General features: G+C 49.0%; 1 long non-coding RNA gene across 2 annotated transcripts in view; it reads right to left on the bottom strand.

Annotated features, from left to right (window-relative positions):
• Positions 1–6043: 6043 nt before the first annotated feature.
• LOC146861753 (uncharacterized) overlaps positions 6044–21803 on the bottom strand; it is a 119761-nt gene continuing 104001 nt past the window's right edge. For both annotated transcript variants that reach the window (XR_014978043.1, XR_014978044.1), the window contains exon 4: positions 6044–6327. This is a non-coding gene — a long non-coding RNA (uncharacterized LOC146861753). The remainder of the gene's footprint in view (positions 6328–21803) is intronic.

The following is a 21803-nucleotide window of genomic DNA, read 5'->3' as shown; positions in this document are numbered from 1 at the left end:
GTCCGCCAAAGTCAGATCCCTTTGTAGCTGGACTAAAGCGGGAGGTGTAACTTTGTAGCTAAAAAGGTTTGTCTTCCCAGGTCTCCTGAAACAGGATCATCTCAAAAGTTTAAGTAATTTAGAATCTCTTGGACACTGGTTTTGGTAGGTAAGCCATTGATGTTCCAGATGTACATATTAGTTTCGTGTTGATCTACTGGGGGTTCCGGAGTACTAGGCATCCTATGTCAATTTGATTGTGCTGATGTTATTGTTCGCAGTACACGCATCCAGTTATTGTTTATTGACCTATGTGTTGTGTCGGGTTGCCTTCGGCTTGCGATCGATGCGATAGTCATTTTGTCCACTGTAAGGGTATCTGGAGTACCACTCCTTGCATCTCTTAGTACTGAAGTGGGCTTTCTATTTTGACTGGTTATGTCTGTACTTAGGAAGGGCGTTGGATATGGTGGTTTTGGCACGGCCTTTAAATTTAACCTCCAGCTTTGAAATCTATTTTTTCCTGCATGATTCGGTTTACTAGCTCAGAGGTGTTCCATCTTGTTTTGGTCCTTCAGGAATTATCAGGTTATTAGACAAAAATTCTATTGAAAGTAGGTCAGTGGAGCTAATGTTGGCTAGGCTTGGGATGGAATATAAAAGCAGTAGCACATTCCCTCTGTTTAATATGTCCGCTCGACCGCGTGATTTGCACTCTGAGGAGAATACGATAGTGTGTGTCCTCTACCTTTGGTGGTTCCTGATTCTGAGACGGGATCCAGTCGCTGTTGACTGCAGAGTGGGCATGAGGCCTAGGTTGGACATTATTGGTGTTATTTATTCCACAATTAGTACTGTTTTGGAGAGTTGGCAGTAGGTCAGTTGGTGTCAAATTTGGTTTTGCATATTGGTTCTGGGCTCAAGGATTACCGTCAGTGGTTGCTGTGACCCTTTATGACTGCCCAGCGGGTCATTACCCAACTTCGAGCTCAAGGTTTGAGCTCCTTCCGTGGGTGCGCTAAGAGCTTATGATGGTATGACTGGCGCTGTTCTAGATTGAGCACTCTCCTGGTTGTTACCCTGAGTTTAAGAGCTTTGGGTTAGGTCACTGATAGACGGCCTCCTATTTGATTTGTGAGTCCATTCCTGAGTGTTATTGGCTTTTGTTAAATGGTGGCGGCCCCCGAACAGCTCCTGCGAAGTGTTGGGTCTTGTAATCAGGCCCTCTGTTCTGTCTTCCTTGGCAGGGGCAGGGGAGCTTAAAATGTCAGAGAATGAGATCAGGTTCGGCTGAAATTAACTGGAGCTGGTTGTCTGCGTGTTGATCCAGGAAGGTTAACTTCCTGTTTCTTCCTATCCTTTTTTGCTTACGGCAGATTTTCATTAGTGGGATGTTTTTATCAGGTACGCCCGCTTTAGTGTTTGCCAAGGGCCCGCTTCCGCCGAATGATTGTAATTTGTTAATATCGTCTCAGTGAGTTCCGGTACTGATTTTATTTTTTCCTCCGTAGATTGGTCACTACTTGTGGAGATCTGAATTTTAGCATTTGGTTTCAGGACGGATAGTAGGTCGCCTAGTATTGATGGTAACGCGAGTAATTTGTCCACTATTGGAGCGCAGGTGCAATCTTGTTGCGATGTTTGGGCTTTGAAGGCTGCTTCTTGCCCTCGCTTTAATAGTCCATTCAGGTCTGCTAACTTCCTATCAATCCCTGAGGTGATATCTGCCAGAGTTTGAAGAACTGAGCTGAAGGTCCAGTTTGTGTGATTGATATTGAAGCGCCGTAGCTGAATATTGCATGGTACTTAGTACTATTGCCCAGATTGAGTCTTTGAGTGTCCTGCGTCGCTTCTTTCAGACAGCTACATTCGGGGGGATTTTGGGGTTATAGCTGTACGAGGCGACAAGTTCCTCCCATTCTTGGGAGGCTAAAAAATACATGTCGCCGTTTGAAGTATGGAAATCTTCGTAGGGAGACTGTAGATAATGCCCGGACGATGAATTTTCCAAAAGTATGCCTGGAGCCGTCGGGGCCATTAAACCCTTCCCCGCTCATGACGGAACCACTCCGTCATGAGCCACGGTTGCGCTGTGCTCATGACGGAGTGGTTCCGTCATGCTACGGCCGTTGGCGGCCGCTCCGCCCACGCGGCGCTAATTTCCTGCCTGTGCGGGCGATTAGCGCAGTGGGCGGAGACGTGACGGAACCACTCCGTCATGAGCACAGCTCAACCGTGACTCGTGACGGAGTGGTTCAGTCACGAGCACAGCGGACCCGCAACTGCCCCCAAACCCCCCCAGCGCCGCGGCGGAATTCCTGTTGCGGCGGAGGGGTTAAATCGTCAGGTTGCATAATAGGCAGGTATAGAGGGGAGCTATTTTTGTATTGTAATGTTTGGTCCCTTATTTTTTGTTCTGCCCACTAAGCTGCTTCCGGAGACAGTGAGAGATGGGGCTTAAAATCTAACCCAGTATTTGTCCCCCTTGTTGGGGTGATTTTAAAGTATCTGTGACAAGAGGACTCTCTGCTGCCAGGTAGGGAACTTGATGGAGCTTGGGGTCTAGGCCAGTTTTTGACCACCCTTGCTGAAGCGGTTTTGAGAGAACTGTCTCAGGGTTGCTCTCAGTTACAGGCTTGGCAGGTTTCGAAGACTGTAAGGAGTTTTGAGCGTTGTGACCTGCACAGCAGGTAATCCTGCGCTCGCTCATTCCCATCGTGCCTTTTTTGAGCGTCATGACAGCCACTGCCATGTTCTGCATCTTTGCATGACCCGTTAGTATCGGCAGTGTCATTAACTTTTAACATTACTTCGAAGTTTTGTCGAGTAGAAGTTAAGTCTGTGCTGTTATTTCTGCTGATATTGTTGCAGAGTTTTCCATTTGAGTAGAATAGTGAGTTGGTTGGTTTAGTTGGGGGCTGTAAGGTTAGATCGAATCTCCCTGGTTGAAGTGGAGTTTGCAGCCCTTTTATAGTTCAGCTTTTAGAAAATATTGCTGTTCCGGGGTCTTTCAAGAAGGAAACTTGTGTATATTTTGGGCTGAAAGGAGCATGGATTTCTCCATTGGGGTGACCCCCAAATATTTATTAGGTCTTGACCTTCCAAGCCCAGCTTCGAGCGAGCTACAGCTCCAACTGCTGTTTGTTGGTGTGTTTTTGTCCCCCAGGCATTGTGTTCCATTATGAATTGGACACTGCTGGAGGGGCAAGAGGTCTTCTTGAGCATCGGAATGTTGCCCATTCCTTCGAGTTTTTCGTGTTTTGTTAGGTGACTATCCGGGTCAAGGCCAGGAGGGCCGTTGCCCCTGCTCTCACTAATTTTTCCTTTTTGTTGTTTTTGAATGTGGACTCGATCTTATATGGGTCCTTCTCAATCTGCCTGACCTCATAGCCCCTTCCTGTTGTCATATCTGCTTTTCAATTTGAACTGGTCTACGTTGCCTTAGAATAGGTCTAGTTTGGTTTTTTGCCAACTGCAGTTTTTCTTGTTATACTTATTTCTTCTGCTTGTTGTACTTGCTTACTCTTGTCCCCAGTGCAAGTTTAGTCCTGCAAAGCAGCAAGGGTGGAGGGAAGACAAGCTTTTGACGTAGAAGTAGGTACTAGTAGACACTCGAAAGATTAGTAACCAATGCCTGTGTCGAGAAGTGGTAATTGTTGTGCTAGCAGAAGCTGACAGACACTAGTGGGTGCCGACAAGCCATAAAGCTGAAAAACGCAATTACTAGTTGTTGGGAGTTAGAAGTAGGGAAACCATGAGAGGCACGAGAAGTAGAGCGTGGCTATCGGGCGATCCGCAAGCCGCACCCGGACCTAGTCGGGCAGCCTCCGCGGGATCACAGAGCGCACACTTGGCAGCCTCCCTAGGAAAGGTCTGCGCTCACACTTACTCGCATAAATAAGCTTATTGGCGTCTGAGGCAGGCTGGTTGGCTGGTTGGTTGGTTGGCTGGCTGGCAATTGCTCACTGCACACTGTTTGTAGCAGGGGGTCAGTCCAGCGTGGCTCCTGTCTGCCACAGGTGGTCGTACAGATGATGGAGGGCCTTTGCCGTTAGCGCTGGAAGAGTCTCAAGGCGGTGAAGGTTTCAAGCGAAGGCTTCAGGGAGGGCCGGAACTGGGTGCAGCTGCGGCTGAAACTGAGCCAAGTCGAACCGTGAGCTATGATCCATCGGCCACCCCGGTAAGGGATCTCAATGCTGGGCCCAGGAGACAAAACTGAGGCTGGAGTTATCGACATCTCCCTGCTCACTCACAGCAAGCGGCAAAGCCAAAGCCACAGCCTATGAAGTCACAAGCTTCCTTAATTAGCTGTCACCTAGCCCACTGCCATTTTTACTTTACCTGGGCGTGCTTATAAGCGCTCCTATGAGTCTGTATGAGCACCATAGCTCTAGATTTAGTAGCCCAGGATAATTGAGTTCTTAGCTGTCTGCACTCCCGCTTGAACCAAGAGTTGTATTCCCTTTTAATGGTTAACCTTTGACGCTGACACAGTAAATTTAGACGCCAAAAAAAAAAAGCAGGACTGTGCATCGGAAACTGTATTCAACCCTCCAGTATCCATGTTCAGAGCAGCAGTCTCTAACATACATGATAGCAGTGCCTGGTTAATGAACTGGAGCTTTTCATTGTTAGGAACTAGTTTGTTCCACTCCATGCAGCTCTTATAATTAGATGGTATCACATCCTGGGGTGCCTGGCGTACTCTGGACAAGCCGTGAAACCCACCCATGGTAACAAGCTGAGGCAAAGCGGGTTATGATCACTTTCTAATCTTGCCCACACAGCCATATCAGCAACAATGTGACAACCACTCGGGTCTATCAGGATGCAGGCAATACGACTCGCACGATTGAAGTTATTGAACGCATCTGCTCTGTCCAATTTAGGTCTACAGTTTGCTGCCCTCAACCTGAACTGTAGAGTGAGGGCCTTTAGTTGAAGTACTACCTGAGACCATTTTTGATGGGGGTAGGCCCAGACAGGGGATTGACCAAGGTTCTTGTTCTTCTACTTCTACTACTACTACTACTACTACTACGCACACATGGTCCCTATCCAAAAGGAGATGGTAAAGTCTCCAGCTAGAATCAAAGGTTAGGGTCTTTTTCGTCCAAAAGCGCATCAAGTTTTAGCAGGGTATCAGATGACCTACCACGCCTAGTCCCGCTGGAACACCACCCCTAGGTTCCTCTGGCACAGACTTTGTAAATGTCAATAGTAGGGCCTATTTACCCCTTAACTCGAATTCCCAGAATATCCCAGCTGTCAATGTTCAGCTGGGATACTGAACAACGAAGAGCAAGCCTGACAAGCCCCCGGCAGGACGACCTGGTTTATTACTAGTAGCAGGAAGATGGAAGCTTAAATACCCAGACCTGTAGACAGGATCGACACAGGGTTATCGAAGATTTCTATGAATCCGTTCCAGTGTGGTAGCGACAGTTTAGACTTCACCCCAGCCAGATTCCATGAGAATACTGCAATCGTGGGTGGTGCCTCAGGAATACATTGGTAGTGGTGAGAAGGTCAACGTATGTGGGTTCCACTACTGAGAAGTCCGCATTGGCAAGTGGTCCTATGGGTCCATGATGGACATACCACAGAAACCCAATGGTGCCAGATCGCCCATTGTGGCATGTGGGCTACGCCCCAGCACACTATCCATGGTGGGGATACTAGCAGGCGTTCAGTCCTTGGTTGGAGCAAAGGAGGCAAACAAATGAGAATCTATGGATGGGTTAGTCACCAAAAATCCTAACACTCTGGCTCTGAAGTCAATCTATCTCGCCTATGAAAAAGACTTCACCTTGATGAACATTTACAGGGTGAGACACCAGGGACAATGCGCTTGAAATCAATAAACATATTGGAAAGTAATAGATTTGTGTCTTAAGTTTGGAATCCAAGTCAGTGATTTGAGAAACATGCATTTATATTTTCACTTGCGATATTTCACAAAATATGCTATTTTAAGAACCCAATCACATGGTGGAATCATGTACTTATAGCTGTAACAGAAACCGTTTTACACTCAATATTTTGCCTTCCCGTAAAATTGATGTAGCCACTATATCTTGTAGTTTTATTGCATCAAATATCAATTCCAATAACATTAAGAGCAAACATCTTCGATGACAGAAGACCCTTTTTCAAAAGCAACTTTTCAATGTTCACTTAAGGTCGTAGAAATGCGGTCAAATCCCAAAATCAGATTTATTAATTCAGCTGATGGATGACTAGACATGGCAAATAAACCATATTGCAAATAAAGATGTTAACCATTCAGAGGCGCCACAGATGAAAAAGATGAGGTAGCGTTTCATTTCAATATGGTGTCTTCATTGGCTGTAAAGATAAAACAAATGCTTTAACACACAAAAAGCACTTTTAACATCTAAAGAAAAACACTTTCAGAAAATATTTAAACCCCAATATAAAATAAATATGCAGCAATAAAACACGCAGTTGCATAAAAGAAAGACTTGCTAGTGTCTGTGGGAAAACAATTAACACAGAAAATGGAAAGGGGAACTAGGTCAAACATATAGGTAAACAATATGGACATAGAGACTTCCCTGTAATTAATAGCATACAGGCTAAAAATAAGACTTGAATATGCTAGGGATCCCAAAGCTCTGCATCACTGTGTTAAAAGGCATAGGAAAAATACACTAAATACTCATAAGCAGTTTAATTACAAATGTAACATAGCAAAAGTTGTATCAAATTTCTAACCAAGACAGAAATAATCAAAGAATAGCAGGTCAATTAATTTATAATATTTGTAAAGCGCACACTCAGCCACAAGGGAATATCCCGGCGCTAGACCAAGTACTGACTCAGGACAAGGGCAAGACAAGAGAAGGCATAGCACCCTTGCAAAACAACAATTCTACAGTAAACAACCGGGTTTTCAATCATTTCCAAAATGCTGCTAAATCAGAGGTTTGGCGCGGTTTAAGCAAGAGAGCATTTCAATGGGTAGCCACCAAGTAGGTAAAGATGCATTCACCCATACAAAATCTGGTGATGTGTCTCAAAAGGATGACTGACTGGTTTGATGATCTAAAAGTTCTAGAGGGCATGTAGATTTGGATTCTCAGAGCCACAGGACCAATGAAAAATGGCCCAAAAAACATAAACAGCCCGATGCTCAACTGAACAACATAAAAATAGCTCTCTTGCACACGGGCAGCCAATGAAGAGACTTTAGACTGTTCAAAGTGGAAGACCTAGCAGAAAGACTGCAGATCAGACGCGCAACAATATTTTGAATGCTTTGGAAGCAGGTTAGAAAGAATCAGCCATCCCTACATATAAAGCATTACCATAGTCAAGTCAACTAGTGAGAAGTGTCTGTACTGTAGTTTTGTGCTGGCGAGTCAGAATCCAATTAAAAATTCCACAAAGGAAACGCAGAAGACCATAACTTCTACACCACAATAACCTGGTGTTCATGGAAAGGGAATCTTTAATCAGGATTTCACTGCTTTTAAGGGCTTCGAGTCATGGCCCAAAGTAGCAGGTCACAAAGAATCATCCCAGAAACTGTTGGCCTTCCCAAACAGTAAAATCTTAAGAGTTCTCCTAAATGGAAACCATTAACTGAGTATCATCTGCATACAAAGTATTATCAAATGCCTGTTCCCTCCCAAAGCCATCCATAGGAGTTGTATAGATATTTAAGAGGGTGGGAGTCCAGGACAAACCCTGGAGAACACCACAGATGACTGCCAATGGCTTCAACTTGAAAGGTGGTAAGAGAACTGACTGGGAGGGACTACTCCAAAAACAAATCGGTAAAGGTAATAATAGGTCCCGACTCTGCAAGAGTCATTTGCTTTACCAATATGTTTTAGCCATGTTGTATACAAGCATGGCTTCTGTTCAGTATTGCAAAGTCAGTGGGGTAAAGGAGAGTGGAGTGAAGCATTTTAAAGTAGAGTGTTATAGAATGGCATAGGGTTGAGTGCCAGAGTGGAGTGGTGTAGAGGGTAGTGCATAGAGTAGTGCAGTACAGTAGATTAAAGTAGACTGTTGTGGAGTAGAGTTATAGAACTGAGGAACGGCAGCCCAGAATAGTGTGCCCTACAGTAGAGCATCGGAGCGGTATTGTAGAGCAGTGTTGCAGAGTGGCGCAGATGCTTTGGCTTAGATTAGAGTGGTGCAGAGGGGCGTGTGTGGTGCATTTGGCATAGAGTGTTATGTTCCATATAGGTACCGTAATATAGGCCCAGGTAAAATCATACCCCGTCACCTACATTACCCCCCACACTACACTAACAAGCCTTCTAAGATTGAACCTTTACCTAGTTCTAGTCCTGGGTGCAGAAGGAAGGTTTCTCCTAAACAATAGAGACCTATAACTCCATCAATAGACTCACACAGTATGAATGAATATTCATAAGGGTTCTTGGAAACAATGCAGTGGCTACACCACCTTCCCCACCATATCTACGTATACGGTTCATCCCGTACGTCATCCTCAAATGCAACAATGGCTAAACACAAGAAACAAGGGACAAAGGAACCCTAGATACTTTCTGCATAAATATAGCGCATCTTGTTAGTATTAGGCAGAGGGAACTGAGACTTCCAGGCCCACACACTGACCAGAGACGCTGAGGCTCATGCATGCAGACACTCCGGCTGACAGTGGTCTAACACATCCCTTGCGGGGTGTCCAATTCGAGACCAGGACGGGCTCCTACATTCTCACACTTCAGGTAATGGGATTCGACTAAAACCTAGAGGGATTCTTGGCTTCACACCTACTCACATGCTAGGTACACTTAGGTACATCTAGATAGACATCGTAGGAGTACGCGCACTTTCTTTTATCATGCAATTTAAATTCATGTATGTATTCATGACTATTGCAAAATGGTAGAACTGTACTATCCTTTTATATTCATCGTACTGCTAACCATATATATCTGCTACTGTCTAACAGTTGTCGCAGCACATCTATTTTACACTAGAAGAACAACTGTGCAATAAATACTTATTGTAACACACCCGACTGTTTCTTCTGTGTAAACTCTCAATCAGGGAATTATAAGCACGCTACTCACCAGTGAGGGTCTCAAGGTGCAAGGGGGAAGGGCAGGGAGTCCGCAGATCGTTTTAGCTGAACAGCCAGGTCTTGAGGGTCTTCCTGAAGGTGTTTAGGGAGAGGGCGAGTCTGATGTCTGCCGGTAGCTCGTTCCAGGTCTTGGCTGCAATGTGAGAGAAGAATATTCCACCTGCTCTGGCTCTGTGGATGCGCGGGGTTTCGGCCTGTGTGAGGTTGGAAGATCAGAGGTTTCTTTTGGGTACGTGGAAGTTGATGGTCGTTGAGGTATTTGGGCCCGTTGTTGTGTAGGTATTTGTAGACATGAGGATTTTGAAAGCGACTCTTTGCTCCACAGGGAGCCAGTGGAGACTTTGTAGAAGTTGGCTGATGCGTTCGTGTTGGGGGATGCAGAGGACGAGTCTGGCAGCGGTGCTCTGTATTATCTGGAGTTTGCGGAGTAGGGACTTGTTGATGCCGGCGTAGAGTGCGTTTCCATAGTCCAGTCTGCTAGTGATGAGTGTGTGGGTGACTGTCTTCCTTGACTCAGGGGGGATCCACTTGAAGGTCTTGAGGAGGATGCGGAGGGTGTTGAAGCAGCTGGAGGTGGCAGCGTTGACCTGTCGGTTCATGGTGAGTGATGAGTCTAGTACAATGCAGAGGTTCTTGGCGTGGTCTGAGGGGGTAGGTGGGCTTCCGAGGCTGGTCGGCCACCGGGTGCTGTCCCAAGCAGAAGGGGTAGTACCGAGGACTTCTGTCTTCTCGGCGTTGAGTTTCAGGCAGCTGTTGGTCATCCAGACAGCGACATCTTGCATTCCTTTCTGGAAGCTGTTTGGTAGTGGTGAGGGAGAGGATGGGCTGGTTGTCATCGGCGTAGGATACGATGTTGAGGCCGTGTTGAAAGACGATGGCTGCGAGGGGGGCCATGTAGATGTTGAAGAGGGTGGGGCTCAGAGATGAACCCTGTGGGACTCCGCAGGTGATTTTCGTGGGGGGTCAGAGAGGAAGGGTGGGAGTCTGATCCTTTGGCTTCTTCCGGTGAAGAATGATCAGATCCAGCCCAGGGCTGTTCCTGCGTCGTGTAGTCTGGCGACTAGTGTGCGGTGGGAGACTGTGTCGAAGGCCGCTGATAGGTCGAGTAGGATGAGGGTTGCGGAGTGGCCTTGGTCCAGGAGGGTGCGAATGTCTGTGGTGGCAAATAGGGTGGTCTCTCGACTGTGGTTGCTTCGGAATCCGGATTGGGACGGGTCAAGGACGGCGTTCTCTTCAATGAATCGTGTCAGTTTCCTGTTGACTGTTTTCTCTGCAACTTTGGCTGCGATGGGGAGGAGCAAGATGGGCCGATAGCTCTTGAGGTCAGTGAGGTCAGCTGTGGGCTTCTTGAGCAGGGTTCTGACTTCTGCGCGCTTCCAGTCGTCTGGGAAGGTGCCTGTTTTGAAGGTGGTGTTAATGGTGCGTTGTAGTTCGGATGGAGGCCGCGGCTCTGTGGTAGATGTGAGGGGGGCAGGGGTCGTTGGAGGCTCCCCGAGTGGATGCTTTTCATGGTCGAGGCAGTGTCTTCAGCCGTGATCGGTGTCCACTTGGAGATGGTGGGCTGGCTGGTGTTTCTGGGGTGCGGGGGGCCATCTGTGCTGCCTGGTCGATGAAGTTTTCGTATAGGCTTTTGATCCGGAAGTGGAAATAGGTTCCAAGCTTGTCGCAGAGGTCTTCGGATGGGGTGATGTCTGTGGCTTCGCTGCGTGGGTTGGTGAATTCTTGAATGACACTGAAAAGTTCCTTGGAGTTAGTCAGGATTTTGTTGCGGATGAAGTTCTTCTTGGTGGCTCTGATCTGGTTGTGGTAGTCCGTCGTAGTGCCCTTGTAGGTGGTGTGGTTTTCGGTTGTCTTGGTATTTCTTTAGTTCTTCTCCAGGCATCCGCAGGAGCTTCTGGCTTCTTTGAGAGCGGTGGTGAACCAGGCAGCTTTCCTGGGGCGTTGTCTGTCGGGGTTGCGTAGCGGGGAGAGCTCGTCTGCACAGTTGGAGATCCAGGTGTGGAGTTCTCTGGCTGCGTCATTTGCGTTGGGTGCCCAGGTGTGGTTGTCTCGGGCGAGGGTGAAGTTAATTTGCTAGCCGGTAACCTTGCTCCAGTTCCTTCGTGGTGGGCGTGGGGCTAGTTTGAGTGCCATGGGTTTGTTGATGGCAAAGTGTACGCAGTGGTGGTCGGTCCATGGTGGCTGCATTGTGTGGCTGAATTGGACGTGGTTTCTTGCCGCGAAGATGGGGTCGAGGGTGTGTCCTGCTCTGTGGGTCGGTGTGTTGACGCGTTGTTTAAGTCCTATGCTGGCGAGGTAGTCACGAAGGATAGTGGAGTTGGGGTCGCTAGGGTTGTCTAGGTGGAAGTTCAGGTCTCCAATGAATATGTAGTTTGTTGAGGCGATGGCGTGGGGTGCGATGAAGTCTGTGATGGTGGTGGCGAAGGGTGTTCGGGGGCCCTGTAGATTAGGGTTCCTCGGAGTTAGGCTTTGGGGGTGGTCTGGATCTAGAAGTGCAGGTGTTCGGCGGAGGGGAAGGTTTCGCTGGAGGTGGTGAGGCGGAGGGTGCTCTTGTTGGCGATGGCGAGGCCCCCTCCTGGGTGGTTGGGGCGGTCTTTCCTCTGGATCTTGTATCCGTCTGGGATGGCGGTGCTGAGGTCGGGGCGGAGGATGCATTGGTCCAGGTCTCTGTGAAGAATGCGATGTCGGGTGAGAGAGTCGAGTAGGTTCCAGATTCCCATGGCATGTGTGTACGGAGCGTACATTGAGGAGGATGCATTTTAGGGTGTCGGCAGTGTTGGAGGCCGGAGAACTGGTCGTGTTCGGCGAGGCCTGTTGGCATTCTCTAAGTCTTCCAGGGTTGAGTGCGAGGAGGGCGTTGGTGTCGTAGCAATGGGTAGTGGGAGGTCCAGGGTTCCTGTTGCTGGGCACAGACGGGTTTGCCTTTAGCGCGCCCGCTGATCACAACTACGCAGCGGCCGCAATTAAGTAGGGGAGGTGGGAGGGAGGAGAGGCTGGGAGGTGGGAGCGGGGGAATTCAAGGAGGGGGCTGCAGGGGCAGCAGTGGTGAAAGGCAAAAAGGAACAGGCAGGCACGAGAAAATAAAAATAGTGGTGGAATTAGAGCAAGACACAGATTGGCACAATAACCGTGGGACAACAGGGAGAAATGAAGAAAGAAAAAACGCCTGTGAAAGGTTACGGTGGTTGCAGGCAGTCTGGTCCTAGTTGGAGCGGGCAGCAGGCGCAGGAGTGGGCAGCAGCCACGAACCTCCCAAGGAGGAGGTCAGGGTCTGGAGGAAAGACGGCACAGCGGAGCTGCGTGGAGAGAGCGGACCTAGACTGAGGGTTTCTTCTGTGTAAACTCAGACTGAATAAGTGAGCACGAGTGACAGAGCGAAAAGTAGTACATTGTTTCCACGATCCTGAGGGATCAGGATTGTCATGTTCTAAGGTTGCCAGAACCTATTCTCTCCCCAATAAGAGGAGATACTAGTGGCACTGTGAGCTAGCTAATGCAAACAGACTAACATTTCTCGGTGGGGGTGCTCAGAATCAGTTATCCGAACGCACAGGTCCTGTATGGGTAATAAAGGAACTACACTACATGGCGCCACCAACGTTGGTTGGGTACTTATTTAACAGTAGAATCGGAGTAGTTCAGTCGTGCTAATTCTCAGAGACCCCTACTCACAAAACGCCAGAGACGTCTGGAGTGATTGGGCACAAACTCCGCCACAGCGGAGTAGGCAAAATATCCTATTTATTAGCTGTTGGTTATTTCAAGCTTGAAGGACATAGTGTTCCTAAAATTGTGCATAACACCTCAACTTCTCGTTTATAAAAGACTGAGGGCGAAGATAACCCGGTGGTGACTCAACGCTTCTCAACATGAGATGAAGAGGTGGATGGAATTCTCATTGCACCTAAATTCAGACATACTATCACCCTGAAACTACTAGAAAATGGGTTATCAGTTAGGGGTGGCTTAGTAGCTTTCGTGATTGAGGCGCACAAATCAAATAAAACAGGTATTCTATTCATGGGTTACATTACCTGAATTTTAAAACAGAAGTTGAGTAGATAACAGTATCAGGAATGGGTTCCTTAGAAATGACTAATGCTAAGAAGCGGCTGATAACGGCAACCTGAACCACTGTAACATACGTAATGAACATTTTATGGAATCACTATGGTTTTTTTCAATTGATGGTTAAACATGTGTATATGGACCAATGGTGAAAAATGAAAATGCCAATAAAATCTGTTTGGGGAAAAAAAAAAAACAATGGGTTACATTCCCAGAAGCAGATGCAAGGACACAGACATTTCACTACTATAAAGAAGGAGATGCACCACTGGAATATGGTCCTTGCGAGGACATAGAAGTTCCACTCACGTACCAGGAACACCTATACTGGTTTAAAAGGTGCCCTACCCCACATAAGAAACAGAGTAAGATTAGGCCCGCTCGGAGGAGAAGGGGCAACATGGCCAATATTAGCGGCCTACACACCACATCCGGACTTCGAAACAATGCCACAGCCAGACTTACTCTTACAACACAAGCATTAAATTAAAATCTACAGAAACCTGACAATTCGTCACGAGGACCAACCAACAACAGTTGCACCAAGTGGAACTCATTCTCAAGGTACATCAACTAAAATAACACCACAAACATTACACGCAGTAATGGGCAAAACGCTCACGAAAAGTGAACAAATGTCATTCTGGGAAGCTCAGAAAATAACTCTGCTCGAGGCAGTATTCCCAAATACTATCTCGTTTGAAAAACACAGAATGCTAACAATCTGCTTGCCCATGGGGATAACACCACAAGTAGAGGAATGCACCTCTTGGGGTACAGTCTTTGCTGCCAAATATACCAGAACTCATGGTATTCTTTATTAGCGGTGATACCAGATGTATTAAAACAAATACAGAACGAGTACGGAGCAGAGCCTGCTCTGAACTTAGGGATGAAGTTACTAAATAGCTATGACCAGGTATCAGCCATAATACCAGCTAATATTAAAGGGGAAGCAGCTTCAGTGGCAATCCGTCAACATCTAAGGGAGTACAGTCCATTAGATCAACAACACGAACTGACCAAAATAATTGAAACTGCATATGCACATTTAGGCAGAGACAGTTTGGGTGGGAAAGCTTTAACACAACAACTGATGGGCAGTCCTGAAAAGGACACTTCTAAGCAGACATCTGCTTCTTCTAAAAAAGAAGTGGGATAATAAAAAACAACAACATTTTTAGAGAAAAGATATCTGAATCCTGAGGTAGATCTTCTCCACAGGAGCTCTCTGAAAAGAGGTACAACCTTAGGAATAGGGATAATATTAGGAAACCTGACAGGTATCAGGATACTGATACACATTCCTCTCGTTCCTTTCATGGCACGACGAAAAACTCAGAGAGAGAGAAGGATGGTCAGAACACAAAGAAGAGCGTACAAAGTCCAGAGACAAGCTGCACGCTCAAGACTATACTTCCAAAAAGAAAAGCTAAACCTCAGTTTAAGAAGAAGAAAGTTACAGGTCTGAAGAACAGACATGCCCAGAATTCTGAAGACGCAGCTTCTGAACGGGGAATGGGCTCAAACGATACTAGTGTGGCAGAAGTAACGAATAGTTTCTTACCTGTCGGTGTAGTTTTGCAGCTTGAAGATCTTTCTGAATTCACTATGCTGTGCATTATTGCGCGATCTGGTGGTTGGGTCCGGAATCGTAGTCTTTCTTCCCTTTTTTTTTTGTAGCCCAGGTGGGCGTCGACGTCCCACCATTTGGTGTACCTCTTGTGACGTCGGCACGCTTCCTGTGGAAGCTCCCACCTTGGGGCGCCATCTTCGGATTCTTTTTTTTTTTCCCTCCCGTTTGTGAATCCTAGGCAATCTTATTATTTTCTCCTTAATTATATCCTTTTACACACTTCTCTTAAGTCTCTACTTTTTCTCTATTCTCTGTCTTTCCACCTTCTTCTCCAGCCTCATGTTTCTGGCGGAGGTGGGTGGGTTCGCTAGTGAATCCAGAAAGATCTTCAAGTAGCAAAACTACACCGACAGGTAAGAAACTATTCGTTTTGCAGCTTGAATCTTTCTGGATTCACTATGCTGTGCATAGACTTTGTAGCGATTTGTCATCTTTGTGGCGGCTGGGTGGAAGATGAGCGTTGGTCGTTGAATATATGTTGAAGCACCTTCTGTCCTACTTGTTCTTCCTTGTTCATTTGTATATCCACGCAGTAGTGCTTAGTGAACGTGTGCACTGAAGCCCATGTTGCCGCCAGGCATATGTCTTGAATGGGTGTGTTAGCCAGAAAAGCAATTGTTGCTCCTTTCTTCCTTGTGGAGTGGGCCCGTGCCCCTTCCGATAGCTCTTGCCCTGCCTGTTTGTGGCAAAATTGTATCGTCAGTGCGATCCATCGAGCGATGGTGTTTTTTGTTACTGGTCTACCCAGGAAGCTGTTTGCGAAGGACACAAAGAACTGCTTCGTTTTCCTGTGCTCCTTGGTTCTCTCGATGTAGTGCATCACCGCCCTTCTTGCGTCTAGAGTGCAGTGCCCTTTCTGCGCTTGTGGCTGGGTCCTGAAAGAAGCTCGGTATTTGTATTGTCTGGTTCATATGGAATGCCGACACCACCTTCGGCATGAAGTGTGGGTCCGTTCTCATTACGACCCTGTCTTTGTGTATTTGAACGTAAGGTTCTTGCAGTGTTAGTGCTTGCAGCTCGCTTACTCTGCGCAGCGAGGTTATTGCCACCAGAAAGGCTGTCTTCATTGTCAGCATTTGCAGTGAGGCCTTGTGGATGGGCTCAAAAGGTGCCTTCATAAGTTCAGTCAGGACTATGTTGAGGTTCCATGCCGGCGGCAGCATCCTCTTTGGTGGCGCTATCCTTTTCGCCCCTTCCAGGAATCTCTTGACTACACGTAATGTAAAGAAACTTTTCCCCGTCTCACCTCGTGTGTAAGCTACAATCGCTGCTAGGTGTACCCTTAGCGAGGATGAGCATAGTTTAGCCTTTAGTAGGTGTGTGAGGTATCTCAGCACCGTCGATTCCTTTGTCAACTTGTTCTGCCGTTTCTTTGTGCTGCACCATTGTGTGAACCTCTTCCATTTTCCCCCATAGCATTTTTGTGTGGTTGGTCTCCTTGCCTCCCGGAGCACTCGCATGGTGCTTTGTGGTAGCTTAAGGTGTGCAAACTGTCTTCAGGAGCCATGCCGCTAGGCTGAGGCTCTCTGGCTCTGGGTGTAGAACTTCTCCGTTTTTCATGGAGAGTAAGTCTTTCCTTTTGGTGAGCTTGTGGGGTGGCCCCTGTGCCATTTCCATTATTTGTGAATACCAGGTCTGTCTCGCCTACTGTGGTGCTACTAGGATCAGTGTCATGTTGCCGGTCCTGCACTTGTTGAGTTCCCTGGGTATCAGTGGTATTGGGGGAAAAGCGTAGGCAAATGTTATTGACCAGCTTATCCATAGGGCATTCCCCTGGGATTGTTTCTCTGGTTGCCTAGATGCGAAGTTTTGGCATTTTGCATTCAGGTGTGTTGCAAACAGGTCTATTGTCGGTATTCACCACCTTCTAAATAGCCTTTGCGTTTCCGGTCCATTGCGCTCCCACTCGTGGGATGCTGAAGTCTGCCTGCTGAGCCAGTCTGCTTCCACATTGTCCTTCCCTGTTGGTGTATGGCCAGCAGCTCTATTTTGAGTGGGATGGCCCATCTCCAAGTCTCCTGTGCCAGGTTGGATAGAGGGAATGATTGGGTTCCTCCATGCTTGTTGATGTAGAACATCGTTGTCGTGTTGTCTGTTTTTATCAACACCTTCTGGTTGTACAGTTTTTTTCTGGAAGGCCTTCAGGGCTAGGAATACGGTCTTCAATTCCAGGTAGTTGATGTGTCTGACCACATCTGCTGGAGTCCACAGACCCCTCACTCTGAGCTTGTTCATATGTGCTCCCCATCCTATCTGGGATGCGTCTGTGGTGATGGTCACCGTTGGGCTTGGTGGTGTCAAGGGCTTCCCTATTGTTATGTTCTCTGTGTTCCACCACACTATCTCTTCTTGCACTGCGTGTGTTACAACCATTAGATCCTCCCAACTTCCGGTTGCTTGCGACCATTGCTGTTGCAACCATTCCTGGAATGGTCTCATGTGTAGGCGTACATTGGGGACTAGGTGAATGCATGACGCCAAAATCCCCATGATCTTGCTTGCTGTCCTCACTGTCAGAGCTCGCCCCTTCTGGTAGAGGCGCGTCTCCCTCAGCAAGGCCAGTGTTTTCTTGTCGCTGGGGATCACCGTTCTCTGCATGGTGTTGATCTGTGCCCCCAGGAAGATCTTCACCTGTTCCCGTTCCATTGAGGATTTCCCCCAGTGTATGGAGAATCCCAGCTTCGTTAGCGTCCTTGTGACCCACTGTGCGTGTTCCTCGCAGGTTTCGCGTGAACTTGCTTTTATTAGCCAGTCGTCGAGATAAGGGTATACATGAATCCATTCCCTCCGCAGGTACGCCGCCACTGCCGCAAGGCATTTTGTGAAAACCCTTGGTGCGGACTTTAGTCCTAATGCCCTGGTTGTGAACTGGTAGTGTTTTGTTGATGGAAAATCTTAACAGATGTTTGTGCTGCCTGTTCATTGGGATGTGCAGGTAGGCATCTTTGAGGTCCACGGTGGACATGAAGTCTCCGTCTCTCATCTGAGGAAGTACCTCTTGTAGGGACGTCATTTTGAATTTTTGTGTCCTTATGTACTTGTTTAAGAGCCTAATATCCAGGATGGGTCTTAGTGTTTCGTCCACCTTTGGTACCAGGAAGTAGTTTGAGTACACTCCCTTGTTCCTTTCTTTGAATTGTACTGGTTCTATCGCCTCCTTTTGGAGTAGTTCTTGTGCTTCCTCTCGGAGTTGCACTAGCTCCTGTCCTGAGTGTTCCCTTCTCTTTGGTTTTCTGTTTGGTGGTTTCCTTTACAACTCTATGCAGTATCCAAACTGTATGATGTTGAGTATCCATTTGTCTGTTCTCTTTTTCTACTCCTGGAAGAAACGTCTCAGCCTGCCGCCTACTGGTGTTGCATGGTCGTTCGCGTTTTGTCTGTGTAACCCTCTCTTGTTGAATTTTTTGTGCTCTACCCTCGGAGGGATCTTGTGGGTGAGCACGCTTCGCCGGGCAGAGTCTCTTTGAGGCGGGTTGAGTCTCTTTGAGGCGGGTTGAGTCTCTTTGAGGCGGGTTGAGTCTCTTTGAGGCGGGTTGAGTCTCTTTGAGGCGGGTTGAGCCTCTTTGAGGCGGGTTGAGCCTCTTTGAGGCGGGCTGAGCCTCTTTGAGGCGGGCTGAGCCTCTTTGAGGCGGGCTGAGCCTCTTTGAGGCGGGCTGAGCCTCTTTGAGGCGGGCTGAGCCTCTTTGAGGCGGGCTGAGCCTCTTTGAGGCGGGCTGAGCCTCTTTGAGGCGGGCTGAGCCTCTTTGAGGCGGGCTGAGCCTCTTTGAGGCGGGCTGAGCCTCTTTGAGGCGGGCTGAGCCTCTTTGAGGCGGGCTGAGCCTCTTTGAGGCGGGCTGAGCCTCTTTGAGGCGGGCTGAGCCTCTTTGAGGCGGGCTGAGCCTCTTTGAGGCGGGCTGAGCCTCTTTGAGGCGGGCTGAGCCTCTTTGAGGCGGGCTGAGCCTCTTTGAGGCGGGCTGAGCCTCTTTGAGGCGGGCTGAGCCTCTTTGAGGCGGGCTGAGCCTCTTTGAGGCGGGCTGAGCCTCTTTGAGGCGGGCTGAGCCTCTTTGAGGCGGGCTGAGCCTCTTTGAGGCGGGCTGAGCCTCTTTGAGGCGGGCTGAGCCTCTTTGAGGCGGGCTGAGCCTCTTTGAGGCGGGCTGAGCCTCTTTGAGGCGGGCTGAGCCTCTTTGAGGCGGGCTGAGCCTCTTTGAGGCGGGCTGAGCCTCTTTGAGGCGGGCTGAGCCTCTTTGAGGCGGGCTGAGCCTCTTTGAGGCGGGCTGAGCCTCTTTGAGGCGGGCTGAGCCTCTTTGAGGCGGGTTGAGTCTCTTTGAGGCGGGTTGAGTCTCTTTGAGGCGGGTTGAGTCTCTTTGAGGCGGGTTGAGTCTCTTTGAGGCGGGTTGAGTCTCTTTGAGGCGGGTTGAGTCTCTTTTGAGGCGGGTTGAGTCTCTTTTGAGGCGGGTTGAGTCTCTTTTGAGGCGGGTTGAGTCTCTTTTGAGGCGGGTTGAGTCTCTTTTGAGGCGGGTTGAGTCTCTTTGAGGCGGGTTGAGTCTCTTTGAGGCGGGTTGAGTCTCTTTGAGGCGGGTTGAGTCTCTTTGAGGCGGGTTGAGTCTCTTTGAGGCGGGTTGAGTCTCTTTGAGGCGGGTTGAGTCTCTTTGAGGCGGGTTGAGTCTCTTTGAGGCGGGTTGAGTCTCTTTGAGGCGGGTTGAGTCTCTTTGAGGCGGGTTGAGTCTCTTTGAGGCGGGTTGAGTCTCTTTGAGGCGGGTTGAGTCTCTTTGAGGCGGGTTGAGTCTCTTTGAGGCGGGTTGAGTCTCTTTGAGGCGGGTTGAGTCTCTTTGAGGCGGGTTGAGTCTCTTTGAGGCGGGTTGAGTCTCTTTGAGGCGGGTTGAGTCTCTTTGAGGCGGGTTGAGTCTCTTTGAGGCGGGTTGAGTCTCTTTGAGGCGGGTTGAGTCTCTTTGAGGCGGGTTGAGTCTCTTTGAGGCGGGTTGAGTCTCTTTGAGGCGGGTTGAGTCTCTTTGAGGCGGGTGGAGTCTCTTTGAGGCGGGTGGAGTCTCTTTGAGGCGGGTGGAGTCTCTTTGAGGCGGGTGGAGTCTCTTTGAGGCGGGTGGAGTCTCTTTGAGGCGGGTGGAGTCTCTTTGAGGCGGGTGGAGTCTCTTTGAGGCGGGTGGAGTCTCTTTGAGGCGGGTGGAGTCTCTTTGAGGCGGGTGGAGTCTCTTTGAGGCGGGTGGAGTCTCTTTGAGGCGGGTGGAGTCTCTTTGAGGCGGGTGGAGTCTCTTTGAGGCGGGTGGAGTCTCTTTGAGGCGGGTGGAGTCTCTTTGAGGCGGGTGGAGTCTCTTTGAGGCGGGTGGAGTCTCTTTGAGGCGGGTGGAGTCTCTTTGAGGCGGGTGGAGTCTCTTTGAGGCGGGTGGAGTCTCTTTGAGGCGGGTGGAGTCTCTTTGAGGCGGGTGGAGTCTCTTTGAGGCGGGTGGAGTCTCTTTGAGGCGGGTGGAGTCTCTTTGAGGCGGGTGGAGTCTCTTTGAGGCGGGTGGAGTCTCTTTGAGGCGGGTGGAGTCTCTTTGAGGCGGGTTGAGTCTCTTTGAGGCGGGTTGAGTCTCTTTGAGGCGGGTTGAGTCTCTTTGAGGCGGGTTGAGTCTCTTTGAGGCGGGTTGAGTCTCTTTGAGGCGGGTTGATCTCCCCCTCTTAGTCTTTGCCCTCATCCGTTCCCCCTACTGCGAAAGGACTGGCCCAGAGGCTGGTACTGCCAGTTTTGTTTCTGATGCCCCTGCTGTCCGTGATTGTCACCCTGGTGTCCCTGCTGGAATGTTTGGTGTGACGTTCCCAGCTGGTTTCCTCCCCTATGGTCTCTGTGTTGGGGTACCTCTTCTCATCCCCCTGAATTGCAGGGCCCCCCATGGACCTTGCTGTTTCGTTCTCCTTTTTGAGCTGGGTGAGTTTTTCATCCACCGGCGCTCCGAACAGCGTTTCCCCGTTGAAAGGGGTGTTCAGGATGTTGTTCAGTACCTCCGGCTTGAAGCCTGAGATCCTGAGCCAGGCCTGCCTTCTTTCTGTTATCCCCATTGCCATCAACCTGCTTGATGTTTCGGCTCCATCCAAGGCCGTTTTAAGGCAAGAATTCGCTATATTCTTCCCTTCCTCCACCAGGTGCGAGGCTCTTTGCTGGTATTGTTCGGGGAGGTGCTTGATTAGCTCCCCCATTTCATCCCAATGTTGGTATTGGTGTCTGTTCAGCAGGGCGTTGGAGTTCGCCAGTGCATCGCCGCGTTTCTCTCAATTTTTCTCCCAGTCAGGTCCATCCTCCTGTTTTCCTGGTCTGGTGGTGGCCCAGAGGTTGCCGGGACGTTAGCCCTTTTCCTGGCAGTCGATGCACTGATGGAATCCGCTGTGACGGATCCCTTGATGTATGGTGGGTCCTGGAAGGAGTGTTTATACCTCTTCTCCGTCATAGGTGTGATGGACCTGCACGTTGCTGGGTCCTTGAACGCCTCCTTCCCCTGGTTCATGACACTTTGTAGCATGGGTAGGAACTGGCTCCTTGTTTGGATGGGGAGCAGTGTCTCCAGTAAAAAGTCTGCTTTTGGCTTTTCTTCCTCAAGTTTGACCCCAAAAGCTACTGCTGCGCTCTGGATGACCAAATTGTAGGCCCCAATGTCATCTGGCGGCGAAGGCCTCGAAGGGTAAGTCTCCACAGGCTCTTCTGGATTTTCAGCGTCGTGGTCCTGCCACTCCAGGTCCTGTGTCGTTGACAGCGCCGAGCCGTAGCTTGATTGTTGCTCATCATCTTCCTCTCCCTCGTAGTATAGGCCCTCTTCTTCATCTCTGGGAGTTTGACAGTTCTTCGGCGTCAAACTCTTCCTGTTCCGACGTCTACGATGACCGACGGAGGTTTCGTGGGAATTGTGAATTTTTTCGTCGAACTTTTTCCTTTGTAGGATGCTCTCCATTTCTGCCTCGAGCCTCCTCTTCTTCTTTTCCAGTTCAGAGGCCTGTTCAGCGTCAAGCGCGGGTCTCTTCGCCGGAGTCGGTGTCGACGCGACCTTATCTTTCGAAGTCGAGCGCCCC

This window comes from Triturus cristatus, chromosome 2_2, assembly GCF_964204655.1.
Source record: "Triturus cristatus chromosome 2_2, aTriCri1.1, whole genome shotgun sequence".
In the NCBI taxonomy this organism is placed as follows: Eukaryota; Metazoa; Chordata; class Amphibia; order Caudata; family Salamandridae; genus Triturus; species Triturus cristatus.
Note: the sequence above shows the minus strand (reverse complement) of the source record. Positions and strands in the feature narration are given on the sequence as shown.